This window comes from Molossus molossus, unplaced genomic scaffold, assembly GCF_014108415.1.
Source record: "Molossus molossus isolate mMolMol1 unplaced genomic scaffold, mMolMol1.p scaffold_m16_p_16, whole genome shotgun sequence".
In the NCBI taxonomy this organism is placed as follows: Eukaryota; Metazoa; Chordata; class Mammalia; order Chiroptera; family Molossidae; genus Molossus; species Molossus molossus.
In genome coordinates, this window is record NW_023425351.1 from 45,193,616 (window position 1) to 45,215,056 (window position 21,441).

Consider the following 21,441-nt stretch of genomic DNA (forward strand, 5'->3'; position numbering starts at 1 on the left):
TACTCTGCTACAAACATTTCCATGTTGTTTTACTTAATGTTCAAACAGCCTGATGAGGCAGGAGCTCCTGCTCTTCTCATGGGGGGGGGGGGGGCCCAGGAGGGAAAGTCAAGTCTGCAGGTCCTCACAGCTGCCCAGCCGTGGTGCTGAGGTCAAATCCAAGCAAGTGACCCCGGAGCCTACTTCTGTACCCATGTTTGCCTCCTCAGCACCCCACCGACTCCCGGCACCCCACTCACTAGAGAGCCTTCTCACCGCCACGCATCGGGGGAGCGTGGGAGAAGAACGGAGCATCCGCGTCACTCGTGACTACGTTTTCTCCACTCAGAGACTCTCTTTGACCAGCCAGGTTTATTCACTCAGTCTGGATAGTGGTTCTGTAACTGCAGGAATGAGGTTTCTTTCCGTCTGTCAGTGTGGCCTCTGCCAAAGATTTGCTTTCAATTTTTAAAGATTGGATCTCTTCTTCTCTCTTTTTGGAATGTCTTTAAAACCAAGTTTCTCACTTGAAAACAAAAACAAAAATAAAAAGCAGGCTTCCTACATCTTCTGCTTTTTCTCACCAGCCAGAAGGGTTTAGGCTAGCATTCCTTTCTGTGGTTGTTATTCTTAAAGCAATAAGGGACTGCAAATTTAGGGATGACATCTTAATTAGAGGAAAGGTCCCCATTCTTCCACGGAAAATCCACTTCCTTATCATTCCACATGTATTAATATGTCAGGTGGCCAGAAGATGCTTTGAGAAGCATGAAAGCATGTTGAGAAGACAGAGGTGACAGTAAGGTACCCCAGGACAGAGAACTGAACTAGATTGATCACTGCCTTATAATCAGATTGGTACAAACTTTTAAAAGATGCCCTGGCCGGTTTGGCTCAGCGGTTGGAGCGTCGGACTGCAGACCAGAGAGTCCCGGGTTCGGTGTCCGCTAGGGGCACGTACCAAAAGAAAAAGTTTTTTCACATATGGTATATAATCTCAATTAACCTCAATCAAGCTTATAAAACACATGAAGCAAGTCTACTTACTGCCATATGGTGGTTCTGGAAACAGTTTCAAGAAGCTTTTGTTTCAAGTCACCTGTGAAGGCAACTCTAAGCTCCAGTCTCCTTTGGTTGTTGTTAATCTTTACACGAGGTTATTTTTCCATTGATTTTTAGAGACAGTGGAAGGGAGGGAGGGAGGGAAAGAGAGAGAAACATCGATGTGAAAGAAACACATCGATTGGTTGTCTCCCGCACCACCCTGATCAAAGCCAGAGATCGAACCTGCAACCCAGGTATGTGCCCTTGACTGGAATCGAACCCAAGACCCTTTGGTCTGAGGGCCAATGCTCTAACTGCTAAGCCAAACCAGCCAAGGCCAGTCTCTTTCTAGAGACCAACACAGCAGTGAAATATCATCTACTCACTATTCATGGATAACAACAACCAATAAGAAACAAAGGCTATGACCAAGACGAGCCCTGTGCATGTTAGGGTACTGGTATGACAACATTGACTTTTTGCAAGAAAAGCTACATTATGTATGATTTGATAGGACTGTTCTAATTTCCTAGAAGGACAAAAAATACTTACATTCTTTATCTATCTTGAATGTAAGGCTCAAAATAGAATCATTCGTGGGTTAATCAACAAGGTTGGTTAGAATGATGTAAGTCAATCACTCCCATCAGCAGGCGGGACTCAAGAACTCACAAACAAGAAGTCAGGGACTTCTGGTTTCTCCCTCATCATTGGCAGACCTGCATACGTGTACATCTAAGATTGTGTACATGAATACTCTACACCCAGTTCTCCATTTTCCAGAGTAAGAGAGATTTTGAATAATGAAAACTCACTTTTTCCTCATCTCATTTTAAATAAAATCTTATCATTGTTTCCAATCAAATTTATACCCAAGAATCAACCAAATAAGATAGTTTGAATGTCCTTCCCTGTTGTGTGTGTTGAGGTTTGTGATGCGAAAGTTCGATCCTTTTCCTCTGACTTGTGTGTTTATGTGAGCATTCCTGAGGGGTTGGGGGGCTATTCCTAACTTCTCTCCTCCTTTCTTCACTGGCCTAGGGGAGAAGCAGTGTTTTCTTGAATCGGTGCTCTGGGGACAGGAACTGGGCACGTGCACATGTGCAGCCTCATTGCCGCCTCTGCTTTTTGGGGTACTCACTGCCTGCAGGAAGCATGAACTCTTGATACTGTCAGCATATGCTGAGAAAAGCAGGCTTAATTCCTGCAGAGTAGGGGGTTTCTCTGTCTCCCTCCCTCCACTCTTTCTGGTGGTGGTGGTGAGGTGTGTGTGAGATATCTTCCATTAAGTGTGAATTCGCTGATCATCATCTCCAGTATGGTAGACACACTGGATCCCAGTAATATAAAAAACAAGATTTTCCCCAGCTACTTTCCTTCACTCCGTGTCACTGAATTTCTGCTATGGTATTTGGTCAATACTAAACACTTGGTTTGGGGAATATTCTCATGCCTGACACATAGTAGAAGCTTAATAATTATTTGTTGAGTGACTAAATAATGTGAAGCAACTTCTTAGAAATTTCTGAAGTAATTTTGAACTTTGCCTTTGATTCCTTTGGATTTAACACACGAGGTCAAGAGCTTTTGATTTTGGACATGAATTCTATTGGACTTTAACTCTGAAGTTTTAATTTATAGACTTTACTTTCTCTTTGTGAAATTTATCATGGGAAAAAGGTTACATTAAATTGAAGGCATCACCGTATTGTTGGCATTTCATTAATATTTATCTTAATATTGTCATTTATTCTCCCTGCCAAACTTCTGATAAGCCTATGGAGAATGTGGCATGGTAAGGAATGACATTTCAGCTTTGGGAAATTTAATTAATCCATCATCTCTGAACTTAACATTCACATTCATTATTCACTCATTCAATATAGTGTTATCTAGTCCTGGGGATTCTGTGCTTGCCCCTTTAAACCAGAGGTCAGTTGTAAATTGGAGAGTCTAATGGTCCCCATGTACTTGTTTTTTGCTTGCATAATGTTTAAAATAATACAAAAGCAGATTTCTAGTTTTATTTAAAGAAAAATAGCAACACTGCCCCTTCCCCTGGGACTCTGTCTGCTGCCTCCTTTGGAAGGTAGACGGTCTCCATCTCCCATAGTCCACCTTCAGGCATTCAATCACATGACCTGTCTGGCTGTTGGTGGCAATACTTCTTGTAGATGTGAGCAACCGGCCTCTGCTCTGTGCCTCCAGCTTTAGAGCACCTTCCTCAGGCCTTCTTTTGGCTGTTCTCTTCATGGGTCAAGGTGTCCAACAGCCAAGGGCACAAGCCCACATCGAACTTGCACTGATCTTTTCTTAAATCCAGATTACATTGCAGGTGCCCAAGATTGTGAAATTTCCTGTCAATTAGTTCTAGCCACTTCCAGGACCGGTGTGAGCCCTTATCTCGATTGGCTCTCCCAAGGGCAGACATGCAGTGTTGCTGCTGTTTTTGAGGGTGTGTGTGTGTGTGTGTGTGTATGTGTGTGTGTGTGTGTGTAAAGGGGGGGGCAGCGAGGGGAAAGGTAGAGGATGGAGCTTGAACTAGGGAGTTCACTTATATGGTAGGCCTCCCAAAGATGTCCATATGGTATAGGAGTCTTTACAGAAATGGTAAAGTTAGGTCTTAGGATGGGAAGATTACCTGCCTTGCCCCAATGTAATCGCAAGAGCTTTATGTAAGAGGGAAGCAGGAAAATTATTGTCAGTAGTAGGAAATGTGATGATGAAAGCAAAAGGTTGGAATAATGAGAGAAAGAGGCCATGAGCCAAGGAATACAGTCAGCTTCTAGAAGCTAAAAAAGGCAAGGGAGTGAATGAATCATCTCCTTGAGGCCTCCAGAAGGAATGCAATCCTGCTGAGACTTGGACTTTACACTCGGACTTGCAGAATGGCAAGATAATTTTAAGCCACTAAGTTTGTGATAATTTGTTACAGCAGCTACAGGAAACTAATACAGCTTGCTTGAATAGGAGGCCTCTCGGGATGAGCCAAAGAGAGGAGGGCAAGAGAAGGTGAGGAGCTGCATGCCAGGGCTTCCATCTATGCAGCCTCAAATACTACTTCGTAACAACACAGGCTCAAAAGACACTGTTTCAAAGAAAACTTAAACCAAAGTTTACACATATATTTTAATTTTTATATATCATGTGCAGTGACAAAAAGGCCAGGTACTGTTAGCATAACAGGATTTAAGAAATCCACCCTCCTATGTATTAGTTACCAAATTATTCAGGGGTGGGCCAGAAAGACGATTTCACGAAATCATGATAAACCAGAGGAAAGGAAGAACAACATTTTACTGGGGCTTGATGTCATGCATTTCTTTTGACAAGCTTCAAACTAAATTTCCCTGTATCAAATTTCTTAAATATTTACTTGTGCCTTATGTTCCCAGGAAACAGACATCATAATATGTTATTCGACAGTTCAAAAATTGAGAAAATTAAAAACAGAAAATACACCAGGCTGTTGGTATGGGCATATCGCTAATCCCCCAGGATGAGGGAGGACCAATTAGGACGTCCTAACATTTTCAACTCAGCCTCCACCAACCCCCACCCCAATTTACATACTAGAAAAATATTTCCCATCAGAAACATGATCGGTTCAGTGGTTTAGATCTATAGAACAATGACTCTCTTCCCAACTAGAAAACAGTGCTAAATCAGAGTGTTTTGGAGGACAGGCAGAAGAAATATCTAATAAGAAAATATTTCCCACAGGTTCTATTTTATCTTAGGGGGCTCTCCTAAAGTTTGATTTGGTTGTATATATACTTACCACACATCACTTTGTTCACATGCAGTTCATATGAAACGAACAAACTAGAATCGAAATCACACGAAAGAATCTGGTTTTTCTTTCTTTCTCTCTTTTTTTTTTTTTTGGTCCAGTGATCTAAGTTGTTACTTTACCCGAGTCATTCCAGGGACCAGCCAGGGCAGCGAGCTGAGCTCTCAAATGCTCAGTGGCCGGTGCCATGTGGTGAGCCCTCTTCTGGGCAGGCTACCCAGCTGCTGCTGAGAGTCCTGGACTCCACACACAGGTCTGACGTGGTCAAAGCCTTGACACCGCCTCGACAATTCTGCAAAGTCAAGACGTGCATAAGTTCTCTTTCTCTCTCTCTGGAGGGCAAAGACCTGGAGAAATAAGATTTTGTCCATGGGTCTGCCTCTTAAGAGAGCCAAAGATAAAATGGAGAAGAAAAAATAAATGGGGAAAGAGGTAAAGGGATCTTCAAGGGACAATGCTCTGACCAAAAAAGAAATAAGACGTGTTCATAAGTTATCTAAAGAACATCTGGTAGAAACTGACCTGAAAATGTAATTTCAAGCGAGTGTTCTCTCAAATCTGGAAAGAAACCAAAACTTTATTGTAAATATCCCAGTTGAGGTTTTGGAAGAATAGTGGATGAGACTGCATTTCATGTGTTTGAGTGTAATTCAATTCTTGGGATTTTCCTAAATTCATCTCAGGAAAGGGTAATCAATAGCAGCATTCTGGGCACAGCTCAACAAAGAGCTTCTTGTCTTTTGGCTGAGTCTGCGCTGAGATGTATATGGACCCCATCCAGCCTGCTCCCAGCCTCCCAGCTCCTGTCCTCTTTCGGAAAGGATGGAAATCATATCAGCACTCCCTTTGAGAGAGCCCTCTATTGAAATAGAAAGATCTGGAAAAATACAAAACAACATGGCAATTTTTCCTGATTGGCCTTTGTGCCGCTGACCTGGCTCCTAACATGCCCCCATCCCGAGCACAGTGCTGTGGAATTAGGACTCACCAGCTTCTACAGAAGTCTGGTGCAGTGCATGCTGGACCCATCTGCAGGCACTTACTTCAGCTGTGTGCCAGCAGAGATGTTCCTAAACAGAGATATTTTAATCCTCTGGAATTCAGATTTTTTAAAAAATGTAATCTTTAAACGTGACTTGACTGTTGCACATATGTGGGTTTGACTCAATCAGATCTCTATTATGACAAAGGCTAAAGCCATTCCCTTTCTTTATTAAGCGTGAAAGGATGCTAGAGAAAATTTAAACTCTTTTCTAACCCCTTCTGTCTGACAGTATTAAACCCATCTTTCATGCCAAAACCTGATGTCATGGGGTAGCTAACCTGTTTAGAGCATGATCCGATTAGCAGGAAGTTGACTGGAGAATACCATCCCTTGGACTCTTCAAGCTGATCCTAGGGTGCATCCAGTCGGTTCCCACACCATGAATGGGAGTCCAAAAGTCAAAAGGGAGGAGGAAACTGGGACCTCTCTGAAGTCTCTTACCTTTCATTTAATGCTCTGTTTTTTGAGCAACTGTATTTCCCTCCAATATTTTCCCCTACCCTTGATTTCCTGCTACTCTTTCTCACTTTCCAGCTCTTTCCTCTGCCGTTGACTCTTGTTTTTTAAGCCAGCGCCTTCCATCTCCCTTTGGGCCTTCCCCTCAAAGGAAGACTTAGACACTTCTGCACTTCATTCCAAACCAAAATAAAGTGAACGATCCCTAATGCCTTCGAATGGGATCCCCGATGTTTTCATTGAGAGGAATGGCTTTTTCTGCCTCCCCAAGGTCTGAGATCCCCGGGTGACGGACACAGGTGTCAGTGAGATCTGCGGGGCTCTGCCCCTACCTTCCCAGAGTGTTTCTCCAAGCATCGAGGGCAGTGCATAGTTATGGTGGGTTTGGACTGTGTATTTATTGTAATGTGCATTAGAACAAATATAGCTGCCATAGCAAATCTGCAATTTCACAGCTATACATGCTTAAAGTGAAAATAAAAAGAGGGAGGGGTTTAAAGAAAGATAGTAAGTAAAAAGTAGTATAGATAGAATGTGGTATGGTAAAAATCATGAAGCTGGGGAATGAATGACGAAAGCTTGGGAAACACCATTTGATGGAAATGACTGAAACCAGAAAGAATGGGACATGACGTCAGCTTCTGGCCATACTTCCTCCGTGCTTGCAAAGCCCCGAACATAGAACAGAGGGTGGGAATGCAGCTGTTACCCAGGCTGAGATTCACAATTTCACACCAGGGACCAAAATACGTAGAAATGCTTCTGAATGAATAAATCAAATCCATATTCTGCTATAATCAAGGATAACACTGCCATTAAATCTACAGTGAGAAGCACTCTGGTATGCCCCAGTTTAGAGGCTAAAAAGCCTCTAATTTTGGTTTGTCTGATTTTTCTCATGATTAGACTGGGATTAGGGATTTGTGGAAGAATACCACGAAGGTGAATAGCCCTCCTCATTGCATCATATCGGAGGTTAGATGCTATCGATATGACTTATTAGCAGTGATGTTAACCTTGATCACTGTTTAAAGTAGTGTCTGTGAGGTTTATCAACAAAAAAGTTCCTCCCTCTTTTTTTTTTTATACTCTATTTGTTACACATATGTGAGTCAAGCCTACACCCAACAAAAATTAAGCTTTATCTCCTAGATAAAGAACTATCAAAGAATCCATGATATATGTTCAAACTACATATCTTGGGAGTAATTAATAATTATTTTGGGAGAGATGCTTTCAGGCTATGCAAATATCTTTTCTCTCCTTAAAGGATGCCCGCTATACTTAAGATTCACCAGTGGATGTCATCTCTCATCTCCAGCAATTATTTCTGTAATGTCCTAATGCTGATATTCTACTGCCCTATTCATATTTATAGTTTGAAAATCTTGTATAATATTTACTCCTTCTCTCATCTTATTTATTCTATTGTTTACTTATATATGTATGAACTCATCAATGTTTATTTCAGTCTTTCAGTTATAAGCTAATAATATCATTATCTTTTTTTTTTTTTTCTCAAATTGTTCTAACATTGGCCATAGAAAACTTTCAGGTTGACCCCTGTATCTTTTTGATGTGCTCTACCCTTTAAAAACAATTTCTTTAGTGCTTTCAAACTTTCTAGCACTACAAGGTGTTCCCAGTTGACCTTGCATTTGCCATGCCTCAGCTCTAAGATCAGTCATTCCTCCAAGAGGCCCTGATTTCCTGGACAGAAGACGGGTATTTAGAAACAAAGATGTTGACGTTGGGTGTGCTCACTGATACCTGGTGTCACTGCTTCAGGTGCTCTCAGTGGACAGAGCTAGAAATCTATGTGCACATATGAGCCCAGGCATCTATATTAATTTCTGTATTTATTTAGCTGCACATATATAAAAAAGTATTTATATATGTGTAAATGAGTATCTATATATGCGTTATATATATATATACACACACATATATATGTATCTGTGTATATCTATGCATACATATACATATATATATTTGTCTATGCAAGTATAAACATAATATTATACTAATATTCTTGGACCTGCTTTCATTTTACTGGCCTGGTACCAACAGCCAGTATTACTTAAATATTTGCATTTAAAATCCTATATCAGTAACTTTTATGGGTTGATGTCTAAAAAGATATGTTGAAGTCCCAATCCCCATTACCTCAGAATGATCTTATTTGAAAATACAGTAGTTGAAGATATATAATGGTTGAGATCACACTGGAATAGTGCGAAGCCTTAATCCAATGTGACTGAAGTCTTTGAAAGAAGAGAAGACAGACGTGTGAAGATAGAAGTAGAGGTTGGACTTATGCTGCCCCCAACCAAAGAACATTGGGGCTGCGAGAAGCTGGAAAGACAAGGATCCTTCCTCAGAGCCGTCAGAGGGAGCATGGTTCTGTCAACACCTTGGTTGAAGACTTCTCGTCTCCAGAACTGAGACAGAATACCTTTCTGTTGTTTAAGGCCCCCAGTCTGTGACACTTTGTTACGGCAGCCCTGGGGAACTAATATAGCACATATACATATTTGATATACTTTCCACTCTGTATATATCTGATAACACACAAATTATCCACGTGACTACAAAGGCTACCTCAAGTACATCACATTTAGTACTGTCTAGATTCCTCTTAGATCTCTGTCTTTGGTAGCAAAGATGATCACTTATTTTCTGTTACATCCCTACTGCCTGGTGCAGTGTCAGGTACAGAGTAGGTGCTCACTAAATGTTCTCTGACTTAATACCTACAGGCTTCCTCTGTCAACCCATTAGACTAGACAGGAGGATCTCCCTCCTAAGACTTTTTTTTATTTTTATTTTTTGCTTCAAGCTCTGTTGAGTAAAGACCGACCGACTTCCTTCCTTCCTTCCTTCCTTCCTTCCTTCCTTCCTTCCTTCCTTCCTTCCTTCCTTCCTCCCTCCCTCCCTTCCTTCCTTCCCTGCTCCCCTCTAACCCTACCCTCCCTCCATATTCACTGGACACATACAACATGCATAGCACAGTTCTAGACACTAGAGAATTAGTAGTGAACAAAAGACACAAAAATCCTTGATGTCTGGGAAGCTAACATTCTAATGGAGAAGAAAACTCTAGAATCTGAAAGTGCAAATCACCAATCTAAATGACAAATAAATAGTGGTACAGGATGATAGAGTGCACTTTGGGAACGGGCTCCAGGGGTTTTTTGGCCAGCTGTGGTCTTGTGGCCTCCTTCCCAACAACCAAAGGCCCCAGCTGAACAGCTGTACTATTCTTATCCAATTTTTAAATGCTTTTCCTCTTCCTGACAGGAAGAGTGAAGGGAGGGGGGAATGGGGGGGGGGGGATAAATGAGCCAGAAAGAAAGTAGAGAGGAAGGAATGGGAATAATGTTTCTCCTACAGCTTATTTACAAGCCAATCCTTCCTGCGCTGGGCCAGGGTAACTATCTTGCCTATGTTAACAGCTTTATTATTATTATATCATTAAGTTGACAACATAACCACATAATCATAATGGCTAGCCAGTGCAGAGTGCTACATGCCAGGAAGTAGTCTAGACACCACCTTGAGCCCACTTTCTCCTCACCACAGTTCTATGAGACAAGGACTATTGTTTTTCATCTCTCAGGTGAAGAGCTGGATGCTCACAGAGGTAAAGTCATTTGCTCCAAGGCCCACAGTTAGTAAATAAAAGACACAGATGTTCGTGGTTTGGACCCAAGTCCTGGCCATTCCCCCTGTTTTCAGGGAAATTCCTTCCCACCAGCTAGACACAGATAGGATTTCCTTCCACAACAATAGACCTTCTTGCTGACCCTGTCCCTTTTATCACTTCATTTTGAGTATTTTTTTCTCTACCCCCTCCTAACCCCAGTGCTCTGTATCCCATGGTTACTAGGGTAACAGATATTTGAAGGGTATTTGCTGGATTCCCAATGATCACAGTCTCTCTATCTTTCCCAGCACCTCTCAGCCTTTTAATTCTCTCCTCGTTATTTAAGCCAGCATGGAGCAATTTTCCAAAACATCCAATTAGCAAGTGCACAGAAGGGACTGGGTCCATAATTAAGTAATGATCTAGGACACAACAAAGCAAAAGCAAAGCCAAGGACGTGAAAAGTACCGAAAACTGACCCTGTACACATGCAAGGACCCTTCCTCCTGAAGGACAACAAATCCAACAATCCGCTCACTAGTTCAAATCCCCAAAGCTCCCCCACATGTCTTGGGATTGAAGAGACATCAATCACTGGGTGACACTCCCAAGTGGAACATCTCCCCCTCCAGGATGAATGGCTGCCTTTGTTCCAGTGATGAACTGATTGTTTCCCCATTGTGTTCATGTGGGGAAGGTTGGCCTCTCTTTCTCTCCACAATTGTTTAAGCCTCCTTAGAGACCATCTTTCCTGCAAGATGGCCCCAACCCCTGGGAGTTCTTGCTTTTCATTAAAGCAGAAGCCCCGTTAGAACATCAGGATTTAAGAGACCAGTGCAGGATGACTGTGGAGGCAGAGAACGGGTAGAGAGCTGTATGCCGGGATTCCCAGAGGCACGGTTACTATTCTAATTTGGAGAGGATAGGAGGGCTTGAGCAGACGTCCATCCAGATCAAATTCACCCCCGACATCAACTTGTTCTCCAACACTCATGGTGAAGTGTACATGACAGAGGAGTGTGAGCATTGTTATTAGTGAAGGTGTTACCTTTCCATTTAGGAGGAAATAGAAATGACATTCCCTTTTGGTTATTACGGGCTCTAGTCACTGCCTGAAAGACCAAAGCCAGCCAAACAAACAGTCTGAAAAGTCTTACAGCGAGTTCCCACATCTCACAGGAGTGACATAACCACCATCGCACACTTGCCAGCAGTGAAAACGAGAAGCCTTATATAAAACACGAGAGTTGACGGGATGCTTTACTCCTTTTCCTCACCTCCAGCCTCATCTCCTTTTGGTTCTAGGCTGGACTGATGCCAGTTTTCAGGGCTGATCTCTGTACTTAAGGGAGTAAATCTAAACCCACCCCACCGCATCACAGTCTAAGCACTCAGCTTATTTCCATGGCAATGGATATAAGTGCTGTCAGATGAAAAGGAGAGAAAATAAAGATACCCACCAGGACATTTACAAGACACACTAGTTACTGCTCCTGCTCAAAAGAGTAAACACTACGATGCATGTTGCTAAGCAATGTTGCATTTTCAGTCCTAAATAACTCCATCAGTAACACAGGATGGGACAAACTACATTTTGAGAATGATGAGATGCTTTGCCTTACTTCTGTGAAAAATCAGCCTCAGCAACCATGGCTTCCAGCACAGAGCAGAAGTGATTACCCCGCGTGCCCCCGCTGGGCTGGTATTGGAGCGCAGTGGTAACTGTCCTGGGGGAAGTCTAAGGGCCGTCGGCTAGCCCACGCCCCCACAGTGCCCTCAAGTCTTAAAAAATGAATGCATTAATAAATAAGCACATATTCTTTCCATGAAATTTCTCCTCTCTACTCTTGTATTTGTACATATAGCAAGTGCTAGAAAATTGGAAGTTTTAAATACACTTAAGGATTTGCAGTGAAATGATTCTACAAATGTTTATCCTTCTTATTCAAAGATAACATTGGTTTGGGGGACCCTGTGTGAAGATGGCTGCTCTGCAGGTCAGTCCCAGACCCTGCATTGATGACAACAATCCTTGGGTTTATAGATATTAAAAAGTCGCTTAGATTTAGCTGCCAACTAATGGCATCTTGCTTCTTTTTCCCAGCATTCCCTGGTTACGCAAAATGCTCAGTGACCCAGAATTCACAATATCCAGAATTCCCCAACTACTCAGCATTTCCCAGCTACTGAGTGAGCATTAGGCAGAAATAATTTGTAAAAACAAGTTGATTTATTTATGTGAAGTGCTTAGAACAGTGCCTCCTTCTGACACTTTCGGGCTCTGGGGCAAAGCTATGTAAGTATTTGCAAGAGTCTTCAACCACCCCCACCCCCTAATTAAAGTGAGCAAATACCACAGTTTGTAGAGGAGAAAGAGGCTGACTCCAGAATGCACCCGCAGGATCTGCATTTACTGCTTTTATATTTCAGAGGAAGCCACTGATTTAATGAAGCTAGAAATAGCCAAACTTTGAATTCCTATAATATCAAACTGTTACTAATTATGGTTCTGGTCATATGCCATATGTCTTCCAGAAATAACTAATGTTCCATGGAAAAGTAAGTGGCTAACAAGGGTAGGAAAAACATATACAGTAAACGTCCTTGTTTTCCTTAGCTGTTAACTTTAATGTAATAAAATATTCAGTGAAAAAATATGAACATTCAGCTACAACTACTTCTACACTTCAGAAAGACTCTTGAATGACTGAAAGTTAGATATCTATGTTCAAATAGCATTGTCAAATAATTTCTTTTGGATCTACTGCATTTAAAATTAAAAAAAAAAAAAATGTGACTCCGGTCTCAGGTGGTTTTCTTCCCAGTAGAAATTGCAGTGGTAGATGTTAAACTAACTCCACGTGATTCTCATTTTCAGAAACACAATTTTGGACTGCTTAAGCGTGTCAATGCATCCCGCTGAGTTGCATTAAAAAAAAAAAGCCATTTTGGTTTTAAATATAGCTTTTTTATGTGGGTTGCTTTTTTTTTTTCTACTAGGAACACATTTCTCTGAGATAGTTTCTCAATATTGCTATTTAACAGGCTTAAATATTTTAGATTTTTAAAAAATCTCCCTTTATTTCACTTAAATATGCTTAAGTGGATTTTTACAACTAACCAGTAAAACAAAATTAAATTATTGATCAAGTGATCATCATTTATAAAGACCATACCAGCACTAGGAGGCTGAAGGTATGTTTTATTTCAGTGCATTTTATACTGAAGAGCATGTATTTTACAAATAAATCAGTCTGATATTCTCATTCATTCCTATTTTCTGATGCAGATAAAGCATGATAATCGTGTGTATGCTAAAAAGTGGTCAAAGTCTGATCCAAGCTACTTTGGAGACAGGTGCTGTAATCTGTTGTGTGATAGTAGTACCTGTAACAAGTGTACTTATGATGTGACAGGCAGTGACAGGTGCTAGAATTATAGTGATGAAAACAGCAGACCTAGGTCCTGCCTTCATAGAGCTGAGAGTCTAGGGCAGTGCTGCTTAAAGTGTGGTCTGTGGACCAGCACTACCCCATGAATTGTTTATCAGACTGCTACAGGACCAGATATTTGAAGTAATTGTCTAGACACTTTTACAGTAGTTGGGCATTGTTACAACACCCAATGTGCGATCAAGTGGACTCATTTCACCCCACTGAATGGTTGCCAAACTTGCATAATGAATTTCACATGGTGGGATCCAAGAACTGGTCATGGACAGGAGGACACACATTGGCCTGTGACAAAGTGGAAATTCTTTAAAAATCTACTTCTTCCAATAGAGAGTTTGAGAATCACTAGTCTAGTATCTTACACGAAACAGGGGGTAGGGAGGGAGAGAAGGAGGAGAGAAACAAAGAAACTTTAATTTCAACTGAGGAAATCTGAGATAGTTTCATGGAAAAAAAAGGATTTTTTTTTTTAATGTTAGGATTCTTGGAATTTCAATATACATTACCAACAGCTTTGAAGAAAGTCCAACAAAGAAAAGACTTATACTACTGATCAATAGAATTGGAAGGGACCTGATTTTCTTTTGTCTCTTCTCTTTTCCAAGAATTGAATGAGTAATCAAAGAAAGAGATTTAAAAAAAATGAAGATCAAGATAAAGAGGGAAAAAGAAAGATCAAGATAATCCAAATTTCAGTTCAACCCCTAGGTTAGTGTACATGAGCCATGTTTTTTTTAATTGAATTTATATGGGGTGACATACAATTAACAAAATTATATAGGTTGCAGGTGTACAATTCTATAATACATCATCTGTATATTGCATTGTGTGTTTACCACCCAAAGTCAAGTCTCCTTCCGTCACCATTTATCCCCCATTTACTTTCTTCTACCTCCTTCTACCCACCTTTCCCTCTGGTAATCATCACACTGTTGATTTTATCCACGAGTTTTTGCTATTTTCTGCTGAATCTCTTCACCTTTTTCACCCAGCCCCCAACCTCCCTCCCCTCTGACAGTCGTCAATCTGTTCTCGGTTCTGTAAGTCTGTTTCTGTTCTGATTTCCCTCTGCCAATCACAATCACTACATTGTTGTCTGTGTCCATGAGTTTTACCTTTTTTTTTTGCTCAATCACTCCACCCCTCCCTCACCCAACCCCCCAACACTCCCCCTGACAGCTATCAGCCTGCTCTCTATCTATGAGTCTCTATTTTGCTTGTTAGTTCATTTTGTTCATTAAATTTCATATACGATTGAAATTATACAGTATCTGTCTTTCTCTGACTGGCTTATTTCACTTAGCATAATGCTTTCTTGATCCATCCATGCTATCACAAAAGGTAAGACATCCTTCCTTTTTTTACAGCTGAATAGTATCCCATTGTGTAAATGTAGCATGGCTTTCGTATCCACCCATTTACTGATGGGCACTTGGGTTGCTTCCAAATCTTGGCTATTATACATAACACTGCAGTGAACACAGGGGCGCATAGGTACTAGAATTGGAACGATACAGAGAAGAAATAATTTTTAGGCGTGGATTAGTATTTAAGGGGTAAAGACAGCAGCGTGAGAAGAAGTATGAAGGCAGAAAAGTGCAAGGATGTCCTGGGCCACCTCGTTCATTGCCATCGGGGTGCGATCTGGGGATGGGGCAAATGGAAGTAAAGGAGATAAATCTGAAAAGGTCAATTGTGGAAAAGAATTAGAACTTTATTTTTCAGACAACTGGAAGCTATTAAATGTTCCTGAACGTGATAGTGACATGAAAGAAAGCTCTGTTTTACAAAATAATATTCATCTTATTTGCATACTGGTCTCTCTATATAACACTTTGAGGCAGGATGTCTTCAGGTGAAATAAATAATAATAGTAAAAATGAAAGTAGTTATATATAGTAGTCCTGTTTCTAAGTAAACTTCTGCAGTCCTAAGCCTTCCCCGGCCCCACAGCACAGTAAAATTCCACTTTAGAGGGTGAAATGTCATTTCATAGCTTAACAGTGGCAGGGAGAACACACATTCTTCCTGTGTTTAGAAACTCTGATTAAACCACAGATATTAAGGAACATTAAAGCAATATACTATTATAAAAACTTACACTAAAATATCAAGGTACCATCACACATGAGTGGCACGTTCTTCTCTCTGTTGTTCTGTTTCCTATAAAACGAGAACTGCACTCATGAATTGTGCTTCATTTTAAGTTCCTGTGTGTCACCAAAAGGCTATTAATTCTTGCAGCTTACTGACTTGGAATGTCTGGCAGCATTAAGATTCCCATAAATGTACCTTTAAAAAAATAGTTAAGCCACTAAGTAAATTTAAAATTTTGAGGATAAAATTTTATGTGGTTTTAGCAAATAAAATAAGGCTCTCCCCAAAGGAAAATAAAAAAGTTTTACCACGTTAGGATTTCACACATTTGGCTCAGGAGAAATCTAATTATTCAGTCTTCTAATTCTGGTTTCATAATTTTTTTAATTGTGATGTAAGAACTATCGAATTATAAATATACTGTCCTGTGAAACGAAAAGCTATGCATTTAGATTGGCCATGTTTCCTATGCTACAACTGCACACAAAGCTAAAGCACAGTACTGTGAGTCACTCACTGATCGTGATATACTAGAGCAGTGGTTCTCAACTTAGAGTGACTTTGCCCCTCCCACGAGATTTGGCAACATTTAGAGATGGATGTGGGGATACCACGGGCACCAAACATCCTGCACTGTGTAGGACAGCCCCTCCCAACAGAAAGATCTGGTCCAACAGGTTGCAGTTGAGAAACCCTAGACTCAAGAATCAAACTAACATCGCCATTATTCCTCTTGGCATATATGAAAATAACTTTGATTCATATCATCTGAAAATCAGAAACAAGGAGAGTTCCTGAAGACGAAAACAGATATTATGCTTCCTTTTGATGCTTCCTCTGATACTGATTTTTGCAAGTAAGACCTGAAGGTGACCCTCACAGGAGCCCTGGTTTAATCCATCAACGGTAAAGCTTTATACACAGATGTGCAAACATTGTCATCGGGACATGTTCAAGCCGATCTTCAGGAAAGACAGGCATGACTGAAAACTCAAACAGGACTCCAGGTAGGTAGTGTTTTCTGAGTTGTAAATCACTGATGATTTTAAGATGCACCATCAATTAAATTACAGCTTTTGGGAATGTGGCAAAGAATTACTTCCACTTATATGTGTACCTTGACTATAAAATGTGAACCTTTTTTAGAGATAGTAAATATGCAAAATCTGTAAAGTACATGAAGTGTTATAAGAAGATATACTAAGCTCTTTTTTTTTTTTTTGTAAAAAGAAATAAGAAGACTCTCCCTTAGATCCTTCTCAATCAGTTAGTCTTAGTTATTTTCACTTGTTTTACACTGTCCCCTCAACCTTCCACCACCACTCCAGGAAGAGGTGGGAAGAGGCTGGGTAGGTAGCAGTACCACTGGGTCCTCAGAAAGAAGTGCAAACTAATACAAATCTTGCAGGTTCCCTCTATTTTCCTCTCTTGGAATTTCCCCAAAGTCTTTGACCATGAATTGAGTACTGTGAAGAACACCTGTGCTGAACATGGTCCTAGCCCTGAGCATATAACTTTATTTAATTAAACAAAGAAATAAATACACTTAGCCCTGGCTGGTATGGCTCAGTTGGTTGGACATTGTCCCACGCACCAAAAGTTTGCTGGTTTGATTCCCAGTCAGGGCACATGCCCGGGTTGCAGGCTCAATCCCCTGGTAGGGGTTGTGCAGGAGGCAAGTGATCCATGTTCTGCTCTCACATGGATGTTTCTTTCTCCCCCCACTCTCTAAAAAATCAATAAAAATATGTTCAAAGAAAAAAAGAGAAAGAAACATACATAAATGCAATACAATACTTGAAATTATTATTATTGTTATTTTTTATCCTCACTCAAGGATATTTTTCAATATTTTGTTCAGATAGAGTGGGAGGGAGAGAAAGAGAGAAACATCGATGTGAAAGGGACACATCGAGTGGTTGCCACCTGCACGATGCAACCAGGGCCGGGGACAAACTGCAACCGAGGTACATGCCCGTAGCAGGAACCGAACCCGGTTCTCTCCAGACCGCAGGCCGACGCTCTAACCGCTGAGCCAAACTGGCCAGGGCCTTGAAATTATGTTTTAGATTCCAGCTAATAACCAACCCACAACACTTACCCATAAACAAAAACTTACTACCTATATATTTGCTTATTGATATATTAGCTGCTTGTTCCACTAGAAATAAAGATCCAGAGATTTTTGGACAGAGATTTTGTCTTATGTTTAAATGAGTTAATTAATTATTAAATCTCCCACAGAGCAGTCATTATACAAGTGCAGATTTTTTTACTTTCACACTCAGGAGGCGGTGGGACTCGTTCATGTTATTAACCATACATGTCCATGCGTTCATTCTCTACTAGGGCTTCCGTGCTCTGCCCCGCCCCTTTCCAGCTTTGCCTCCCATCAGCCTCACTGCCCTCCAGCTACGCGGGCCTTGGTTCCGTCCTCAGGAAGCTCCCTGCTCTCTTCTCGGAGCCTCTGCCCAGAACACTCTCCTCTCCTTCCCCACCCCTTCAGATTTCGTCAGGAAGGCTTCCCTGATCACCACTTAAACTAGGTGTAGTGCCTGTGTTTTATAGTTTCATAGTTTCTCGTGTTTGCTTTGGTTTGGTTTTTATCACAGTACTTATCATATTTATAAAATACATTGTGTAATTATTTGATCAATATCTCTCCCGACCCCATACCACTCAACTGTAGGCAAGACCCATGCCTGCCTTGTTTCCATTACTATCTCCACCATCTAGCACAGTGCCTGTCAAGTAGCAAGCACTTAACCAATATTTACTGAATGAATAAATAAATTGTGTTTCTAGGAGCATAATCTGTTACCAAATGAATGAGTCCATGTTCTGCTGTATTCTTCTTCTTTGGGCTCAAGTTAGATACTTAATCAATACTTTCTGGTTAATTGAAATCATCATTTATCTACTGCAAACTGCATTCTCTGAAATCTCTGACACTGAAAGTACTTGTTGCAAAATTGCTGAGAAATCAACTGCTTTTTATTCTTTTTTCTACAAACTAATAAAAAAAGTTTGTTTTTTATTTCACATAATTTATTAGCTGTTTTGTCATTAAGAACATAACCAGGTAGAAAATGATGGTCAGGAAATCAATTATTTGGATAATGAGTATTTGTTTCTATGTCTGTATTTGAAAACATCTGGAAGCATATTTTAATTATCCTCTAGATAGTTGGTGTCTGTGCTCTCGGCCTCTGAGATAATCCCTCCCCATTACTGTTCCTGAATGAAAGATACTCTGTTGACAAAATAGGTGTTTTGGATAGAGGGGAATTTATGGAACATTGAAAATAAAGAGTAGTAAATTCCTAGGTTAAGATGATTAAAATAGTATTTTTTAAAGAGGAGGAGCAAGAAAGAGGTCTTTAACTGTAGAAAATATAATTTCATATAATATCATGTAACTAAGAAGCTAGTCACATGGGAAGCCTTGAGGACGAGTATGGAATTCTTGGGGATCCAGACAAAATGATTCTAGACTAGGGAGCTAAAGAGAAATACCTAGACAACAGGAAATCGGAAATAATTGGAAACCTGAAATGCGTTTATACACTTCACTTTAAAATCATTTCTTCATATACATGTCCCCTACCTATTGCTCTCAGGATCTCTGTTGCTAGGCCATTTTTATTCGAGTATGTGGAACTCTGAAGTTCCAGAAATCCCAGGGAACTGGAGCAGAATTTTCGAATTTAGGTCACCGTCTTGGAGAGCCCCAGTGGGAAGTTTAGCCCCCGAGAACAAGGTCACCCTCATGCTGCCGTGCTTGCTCCTTTCACGCACCAACGGCCGGCGAACGGGGAGAGACTCATACACCGCCTTGGAGCTTTCCTGCCAATTTCTCGTCCAAATTGTCCTCCTTCGAGTCTGGCAGGTGCCTCGAATCTGCAGCACGAAGTCCTGCAGCCTCTCCTTGTTCCATATGAACCAGAGATGAAGGAGAGCTTATTTGGGGCTCACCAGAGAAGGGATCTCCAGGGAGGAATCACCTACCCCCAAGACCACAGACACAGAAGAGAGACCTGGATGCTGGAGGAGGAGCAGCAATGACCAGAGGCCAGCAGCAGACACGCTGATTCTCTCCACCTCCAGGTCAAGGGGAAAGGTTCTTATGTGGAATTACACTCATGCTTCACTGTCTTTCAGCATTTTTTTATTATTATTCTTTAAATTGATGTTAGAAAGATCCAAGGAACTAATGCAATGGCTACCATCATATTTAGGGTTGCGATATCCATGCTTCATTCAACCAGAGTATTACAGGAAGAAACAGCCCTCAGGCTGCCTGATCCCTACCCATTGAAATGCACAGTTCTATTGTGGCCTCCAGGAGAAATGCATTGGGATTGAGATTTACTTCTCAATGTCAGGAGGAGAGAAGAAACAAGCACAAAACTTCAGATTTTGCTTAGCATCACTTAAAATATTTCTTTACTGTTCTACAGATGTCATTAAGAGGACTGGCCTACCAAATTTGGAATCGAGACTTTGCACTTTCACTTTCCCGTGACCTTGAGATGAGCCATGTTGCTCATCTGATACTACTTAGTACACCGGAGACGTGATGGGGATAAAGGAAGTGGGATGAGTCAGGTACATTTACTCCCTCCCCTGAATTATCAGTAAAATGCAAAAGGTTTGGTTCTTGTCCGCATTTATTTTATTTTTGTCATTTGCTCCTCATATAAAACTACTTGGCCAAGTAAATATTAGATTAATAGTCATGCCTTGTCCACAAACAGCCACGGAAGTATTGCCAGGGCCTAAGCCGTATGACCTTGCTTACAGATCTTGGCTGGCTCTCATCTGGGACCACAAGCATATTTTGAAAAATAGCCACAAAATTCATGTACCAGATTTCCCTTTCCCAAAAGCCAATTTCCTAAATATTCAATGAGATGGCTTTTGAGACCCACATCAACACCTTAGGAAACTAATATGTTCCTGTCTTAACAGGAAGTTCACTATTGTGGTTGCTGCTGTCCTAATTGCACTGTAGTAGAATTTCAGGCGACTCTTCTCTGAACGAGAAAACATCCCCTCTCCGTGCGGCCAGCAGCCCCTGCAGTGCTCCACCCGAACGCAGACGGGAGGCGAGGACGCCACACACGCTGCCTTTTCTCCCAGGAAGCAGGACAGGCTTTACCTCATCATCTGCTATCTTGTTTTGTTCTGTAAGTAAATTTCTTCTACTTACGTAAGGTTTCTAATATCATCAGAGTCACCATAGAAGAGAACAGAATTTTTTAAAAATTTAGCATGGGAATATAGTGTTCTCTTCAGTAACATGAATTTGTCAAGAGCTAGAAATGGAAATGGATGCCGCATGACAAAGCTTTACTAATATATATAAACTAGCATTTTCTGTTTACCGAAGACCAAGACATATAAACACACAACAACTTAACTAGGATGCAATAATGGACACAATTTAAAACTCAGGCACTCAGAAAGATTAAAAAAGTAACTCACAGTGTGCAGTCAGGCGGAGTGCCGGGTCCCAGAGCCTTCCCGGTATCACAGCAGAAGTCTGTCACCAGCAGTTCTATGGCCCTGCAACTGAGAGCACTCATAATTAATGAATATTTCACTTGAAGAGTTGACAGCTCAGTACAGCAGTTTATGTAAGGCTGTTACTTTTCATTCTTCTGTAGTTGCCTTTGCAAACAGGAAACAGGAAACACACCTACAAGAACACTGACATAGTTCAGCCTAATTGGTCTATGTGGCTCAAAGTAGTCAGGGGTGAGTCTTGTATCACAGGGGGTGATAGGGACAGTACCCAAAGAGCAGGGCTCATGTCCTAGCATTTCACAGTCTAAAATCTTTGGACAGATACCATGCAGGCAATTCTTTATAGGGAGAAATAGGTATTCTTAGTAACATTTAGGCCTTGTGGCCTTAATCCTGGAAG

General features: G+C 41.0%; 1 protein-coding gene across 3 annotated transcripts in view; it reads right to left on the minus strand.

Moving 5' to 3' along the window:
• Positions 1-21,168, minus strand: part of NCALD (neurocalcin delta) — a 163,466-nt gene extending 142,298 nt beyond the window's left edge. For all 3 annotated transcript variants that reach the window (XM_036263936.1, XM_036263938.1, XM_036263939.1), the window contains exon 1: positions 21,000-21,168. The gene's annotated coding sequence lies outside the window, so the exon portion shown is untranslated. The remainder of the gene's footprint in view (positions 1-20,999) is intronic.
• Positions 21,169-21,441: the final 273 nt, after the last annotated feature.